Below are 6,844 nucleotides of genomic sequence, written 5' to 3'. Positions count from 1 at the left end.
AGAAAAGAGAGAGTTAAGTGTCAGAATCACAGATTTTGTACTGACCCAAAATATTAAATTGAAGGAAAATGTTGAAAGTGTATACTAGAAATGGAGGCAACTCTTGCATTTAAATCTGTGAGATTAAAGCACTTTTGCTCTGCCTCTTGAAGATGCAGCAGCTGGCCCTCAATTTGCACTTAGAACAGAATAGAATAAATCAGGTTGGAAGAGACCTTCAAGATCATCATGTCCAACCTATCAACCAACACCACCTAATCAACTAACCCATGGCACCAAGTACCCTATCAAGTCTCCTCCTGAACACCTCCAGTGATGGTGACTCTACCACCTCCCCAGGCAGCCCATTCCAATGGGCAATCACTCTCTCTGTGTAAAACTTCCTCCTAACCTCCAGCCTAAACCTCCCCTGGTACAGCCTGAGACTGTGTCCTCTTGTTCTGGTGCTGGTTGCCTGGGAGAAGAGACCAACCTCTGCCTGTCTGCAGCCTCCCTTCAGGTAGTTGTAGAGACCAATAAAGTCACCCCTGAGAATCCTCTCCAGGCTAAGCAACCCCAGCTCCCTCAGCCTCTCCTCACAGGGCTGTGTTCCAAGCCCCTCACCAACTTTGTTGCCCTTCTCTGGGCAAGTCAACCTCCTTCCTAAACTGAGGGGCCCAGAACCGGGCACAGTACTCGAGGTGTGGCCTAACCAGTGCAGTGTACAGGGGCAGAATGGCCTCCCTGTTCCTGCTGGCCCAGCAATACAACACAGTTGTTTGCTCCTGGAGACTGGCACAGGGGAGCATTTCTTTACTAGAGGTGCTCCTGGAGACTGGCACAGGGGAGCATTTCTTTACAGAGCTAGCTCCAGCTTGCAAGTGACAGACACAAACTTGATAAGCAGTCCTGAGAAACAGCCCTGTCAGGGGAGTCTTTTACTGCAGGTTACACCAGATCACTTCAGTTAAGGGGGTGTGGGGATGCACCTGTGCACACACCATGCACACATGCAGGGGGAGGTGTGCATACACATACAGAGGCACAGCAGGGGTTGGGAGGATTCTGTGTCCAGCACTTTCTTGGTCTCCCATGATAACTGCACAGTTTCACCAAAGTCACCTGGCAAGAAGTTTGATTCCAAGACACCTTCAAGCTGTACAAACTGCCGTGTTCCTTGCACAGGTATCCAGCATTGACCTGCTACGTGCCCAAGGGGATTCAGCTGTGAAGGGGAATGCTCAGTGCCAGTGATACAACAAAAGTTAAGTTCTGCAGTACCAGATTTTTGCTGTAAGCAGAATCAGCAGATTTTATGCCAGCCAAAATCTACAGTGACAATTTGCAGGTTTAGGCACCACAACCAGAGCTGTTTTGCTGCTGTTTTGCCCTGTGTTCTAAAGGAAGGTCAGGATGTCCAGCAGTAGCAATAGGGAAAGTTCCTGACTCCCAGTTTTAAGTGCTCACAGAGATAGAGTCTCTTATCTAACTCTTTTCAGCCAAAATGCTGCAGAACAGCCTGCAAAGAGGGACAGCAGTGAGCTCTTAGCGAGCTTTAGGAGCGCACAAAGGAAGCGTTTTTCAGCTCCTAGGGCTCAGTTTGCCTGCATGATTAAGAGGCTTTTTTGTCTGCCTTTAATAATGCCACCTTTGTAGTACCAAATACGTGACTGAAAGGAGCTGGCAGCGTTCTTCAGTCAGCAGCTCCCCATTACTCCTCTGCCTGGAAAACCAGGAAGCTGCCACTGCTGCTCCAGCATTTGACATGAAAACGTTTCAAGCCCAGGATGTTTCCTGACCAGCTTACAGGTGCCATGGCAATTCCATCCCTGCCATCCTTCCCTTGCTGAAGTTGTATCCTAGTGGAATACAGCAAAAACCACTGGAACAGGCAATCTGAATAAACAGAAATGATTCAGGAAATGTCAAAGTCCTTTTCAAACCACCACGAGAAGCAGCGTTTGGCCTCCCTCAGGCCTGCCTGCTGTAATTACTCAACATTTAATGATGTGTGTGGGGATGAATTTGCAGCAGAGATAAGGGATGAAAGCAAGCTTTTAAAGGGAAAATGGGACAAGCCTATGGGGCACTTCAGGTACTGCTTAAATGAAACTGATCTAATTTCTCCATAATTCCTTCTCTAATTCCTCTGAATTAGCCTGTGGGAACTTCTCAGACCTCACAAAACAAATTGAGCTCTCTGCAGCACAGACCTGAGTAGCAGACTCTGCTGATGAGGCCTCTTCTGATAGGAGACATAGTACAACCTATTGGAATCACTGGTTATTAGATCTCCCTCTTTTAGCTGAAATCATCTCCCCTTGAACTGGCACAAGAGACCCTGCTCAACAGTCCACAACCTCCCTGGGCAACCTATTCCAGAGTCTCACCACCCTCATACTGAAGAACTCCTTCCTCAGCTCCAGTCTAACCCTGCTCTCCCTCAGCTTCAAACCATTCCCCCTTGCCCTGTCTCTAGACACCCTCAGGAGAAGTCCCTCTGCAGCCTTCCTGCGGGATCCCTTCAGCCACAGGAAGGCAGCTCTGAGGTCCCCCTGGAGTCTTCTCTTCCCCAGGCTGAACACCCCCAGCTCCCTCAGCCTGGCCTCACAGCAGAGGGGCTCCTGCCCTCAGATCACCTTTGTGGCTTCCTCTGGACTCACTCCAACAGCTCTGTGTCCTTCTTAATTACTGAGAAGAAAAGTTTTGTAGCTTCATTTTCCAGCAAACCTTGCTCGGGGTTTACGTGCTCCCTGGTACCACCTCTGCACACAAACACCACTTACCTTTTGTAGAGAAAGGCAGTCTCCATCCACCCCTTGGGAGAAATCTGTGCCACAGGTAGTGTGGACACATGCAGAGCAGCTGGGTTTCACCAGCTTTCTACAAGTTAGACCACAACAAAAAAAGTGCTCACTTACTAAATTCTGCCAGTTCTTTCTGGCAGTGGAGTCTCCTGCTGGGACTGACAGCAGTAATGGAATGAAACAAGGGAAAGCACACCAGTAATTGTGAGCATTTTTCATTACAAGATGATTGCTTTACAGAGAAGTTCTACAAAACCAGAGTCCCATGTAAATAAAGCACCCACCCCAGAAAATCCCAGCTGGATGGCACCAGCATCACTGTAACATCACTCAGCAGGAGGCCTGCTCTGAAGGCTTGGACGCCCTGAAGTAAATGAAAACGCCAGTTTGAGTGCTTGTGGGAGCAGCAGGCAGGCAAAGCTGCTCTCCTTAGCAAAGGCACCTACTGCTCTGCACTGCAGATGCAATCCTCCAAACTTCCTAGGGGTGTTCCATTTTCTATCCCAATCTCTTCAGTCTCAGAGAACACAAACCCCTCAACTTTGAAAGCTGCCTTAAGTATTGCAACCTGCCAGAAGTCATTACTCTTATTCCACAAACTAAACCCCAAGCTGAAAGGAAAGCTACCTTTTCACTCACACAAGAAGAGCTGCCCACAGGGTGGCTTTAGAAAATGATGAGTTTTCAACTCCCAACAGCAATCCCATCACAGGAACCGGCCCGCTTAAACCCAGCCAGCACCACCGATTTAACAGACTTAATAACAGGTATTACAGCAAGGTTTACAAGAACAAACCTGTGTTATTTTTAGTCTAAGACATGAATGTCTAATGCTCTCAAGCATGAGAGAGCAGCAGCAAGAGCTCTGTGGGTGAAGCCTATGCCTGTTTAATCATTAAGGGTGCCTTAAGTCGCAGAGATGAGTGTCGGGAGCCGAAGGGTCCCTGCAGTTGGGCAGATTTACTGCTCCAGTGGATGCTGACTCTTCCTAGAAAAATCTCTCTAAATATGAGTAAAAGGCTGTCAAAGTCCCTTCCAGCCCCTCACATCCTGTGGCTGTGAAGTTTATTCCACACAGTCTCCATGACTCTGTTCCCAGCAGAGTAAAGCTGTGCTTCCTTGTTTCTAAGCCTGCACTTCCCAGAACCCATTGCAACACACCCTCTGAACATTCACTCAGCTCAGCTCCCAGCGTCCTTACCAAGAAATTCTTCAGAAGCCCTTGAAACTCCCTCCCCTCCCCACCCTTCATCTCACCCCCACAGTTCCTGTTTTTATAGGATACAGCTGAAACAGAGAAGTGATTTCTTAATTCTACCAGTGCAGTCGTGCAGTAAACTCACTGGCAGGGAACAGAGGCAGTAAATCAGCGAGGGAAAGCACTTAGAAAAGTCTTTCCTGTGCTGGGACACAATTTAAGCACACAGGTGATCCATGCAGGAAATGGAAAGAAAAGCACAAACCACTTTTGCAGTTATGGAAGAAAGCAAGACACTGACCAGAAATACATTCAACTGAACAGCACTCAGCCCAAAAGCCTGCGTGAGGAACTTCCCCAGCACCAGAGAGGGCCTGCAGAGGCAGCCTGTCTTACTAAGCTGTCTGTGGCAAGACAATTAAATGCAGCAATTAGATTTTAGACAGCAGCCAATTATTTTAGGAATGAAACAAAGGCTGGAGGAAGTGCAGCTGTCTGTGTGTGGGGAATGGAGGAAAAAGCAAGCAAAGCATTGCATTTAGGCATGACAAGCAGTCTGGGTAAGGGGAAAGTTGAAGTGCAGTGAACTTCTAGCTCAGTAATGAAAACAATGCCATTTTAAATCCCTCAAACTTTAATGTGTGATATAAAACTGATAATCATCACAGGAAAGGACAAAGACTGAAAGGGACTGCGAAGGGACATGGAAAAACAATCCTCCAGAAGGAGAGCTCTGCTGGGACGACACTTTCAGCATGTTTCATGTGTTGTATTCTCAAGGCTGTGAGGAAACAAGACTCTGAAAAGACCAAAAGAAAGAGGGTTTGGTGATTCCTCCCAGGCAGACACTTGCAGAGTATCCCTGGGAATACCCTAGCAGGGGCAAGTAAGTTACTTAACGCATTCAAAGCGTTCAGCGTGCCAAGTGCCAGTGTACACACCAAAGCCTCCATCACTTTAACTTCTAAAAGCCTGAACAGGTTTAGAATAACCTCTAAGCTGTCTTCAACGAATTATAACCCAAACAGCATCCTTACTGTCAGTTAATCCAAGGCAACAACTGTAAGGCCCTTACTCACAGGCAGCCTCTCCCCTGCACACGCTGCACTCTGACGCAAGTCAGGCTTCTGAGGGCTGGCAGAGAGATCTGAATTCCTGACTTCCCCGAGTGACAGCATTCAGATGCTGCTCCTGGTGGGAAACTGCAGCCTTTTAGCACTTCAGAGAAATTCAGTGCTCTATAGTGCTCCGAGAAGGCCACTGGCAAGGTAACACCTGTTTAGCACCACTTTACAAGTACCCTTAGCATCTCTCTTCCCTCAATCAGAGATCTCATCTCAGGCAGTAATCCCAGAACATAAACCAGTTAAACCTCTGCTGGTTTTAAGGAAGTACTTTTTTAATGAAGTGTTGACAAAATGATACAATATAGAACTTCAATTTCAGTTATAAAACTATTATATTCATTTGAAGAGAACATGATTGCCAACAGGATCCCATTTCCTTACCAACTGCATCCTCTTCCTTTATCCCTCCTCCCAATGAAAAGGCTTTTCCCTTAGTTTCACTCGATTTTGTTCACACACAATCATTTTTTAATCTCTAATAAACACAGTGTTAATTAATTTGCCCTGAGGTGCTGCATGGATTGATGCAGTCTAGGTCACTGCTTTCACAGGCACTATGTGCCTTAAAGAAACAAGGGGGGTTTAGGCTCTAAGGGAGAGAATTTCTTGTAGCTGCTGAGGGCTTGGCTACAACTATCAAGTTATTTCTACTGATTCTTAAAAGCATCCTGTTTACATGCAGTAGGCAGTGCACTCTTTTTCATACTCCAGACAAATCCATCTGCTGTGAACCAGAAGACTTCTTACGAGTGGGTAAGAAAAACATGTCACCAGAGATCGGACTTGGAACTGCTGCAGGGCTGTTTCATCACAACCATAACTCATTGTGCTCACTCCTACTCCACTCTGCTCACCAAGACTGCCTAGAGGCATGAGGGAAAGTCTGAAGCAATCATTTTCTTTAAGTGCTGCAGAATGAAGACTGTATCTATTAAGCAAAACCCTCCAAAACATTTGAGTTGGACACTTAGCTGGAGTCAGCAGTGTCTCCCCTGATGGAAGTCTGGAATTGAGAATCAATACTGAGGTACTGGAACAAATACCTGGAGAGCTGTACAGGCCCAGAGGGCAGGTGGGAACTTCAGTAGTACCCAGTGCTCCTCTGCTGGACACAGCCATTGGTATTTAATACAGTATCATTAGAAAAACACTTGTGAGAATGGCTTATGGAAAACCCCTTAATAAAAAGCTGAGTTCACATTACAGCAGTTTCCACTAATTACAATCAAGTACTGAAGTGTCATCCTCTAAACTGGAGGCATCAAGTACAACAAGCACCTGAAAATGAGGAATGTCACAAGATTTCTGCAGAGCAGTGGTCTGTTCCATGCTGACACCTGCCTTCTCAGCAACAGCACCACCTCAGCTGAACCTGGAAGCAGCTAAAAGCCACACAGCTAGAGCAGTGGAAAAGAAGCCTCTCCTCTTCAAGTATCCATTTAGTAATTGGAAGGATGTTTGCAGTAACAAACAATCCTACTCATTCCAGCACTATTTCAGAGGACTTCTCCCCCTGGCAGAGGGGACAGTCCCCAGAGGCCCTTACGGCCCTGCATGTCTTGAAGCTTGTGCAATTTTTCCAGCCTTATTAAGCATGAAGGCCATCTTTTGAAGTCTGCTCCAAATTAAAGCTGAAAACCGAATCTGCTCTTGTTATAAATCCTCCTTCTCCCACGAGTGGCTTACAGCCACTTTAAAAGAATGTCAAGGCACAGGAATGAACTAAAAAACTG

The sequence above is a fragment of the Dryobates pubescens genome, chromosome 22 (assembly GCF_014839835.1).
Source record: "Dryobates pubescens isolate bDryPub1 chromosome 22, bDryPub1.pri, whole genome shotgun sequence".
Lineage (NCBI taxonomy): Eukaryota > Metazoa > Chordata > Aves > Piciformes > Picidae > Dryobates > Dryobates pubescens.
Note: the sequence above shows the minus strand (reverse complement) of the source record.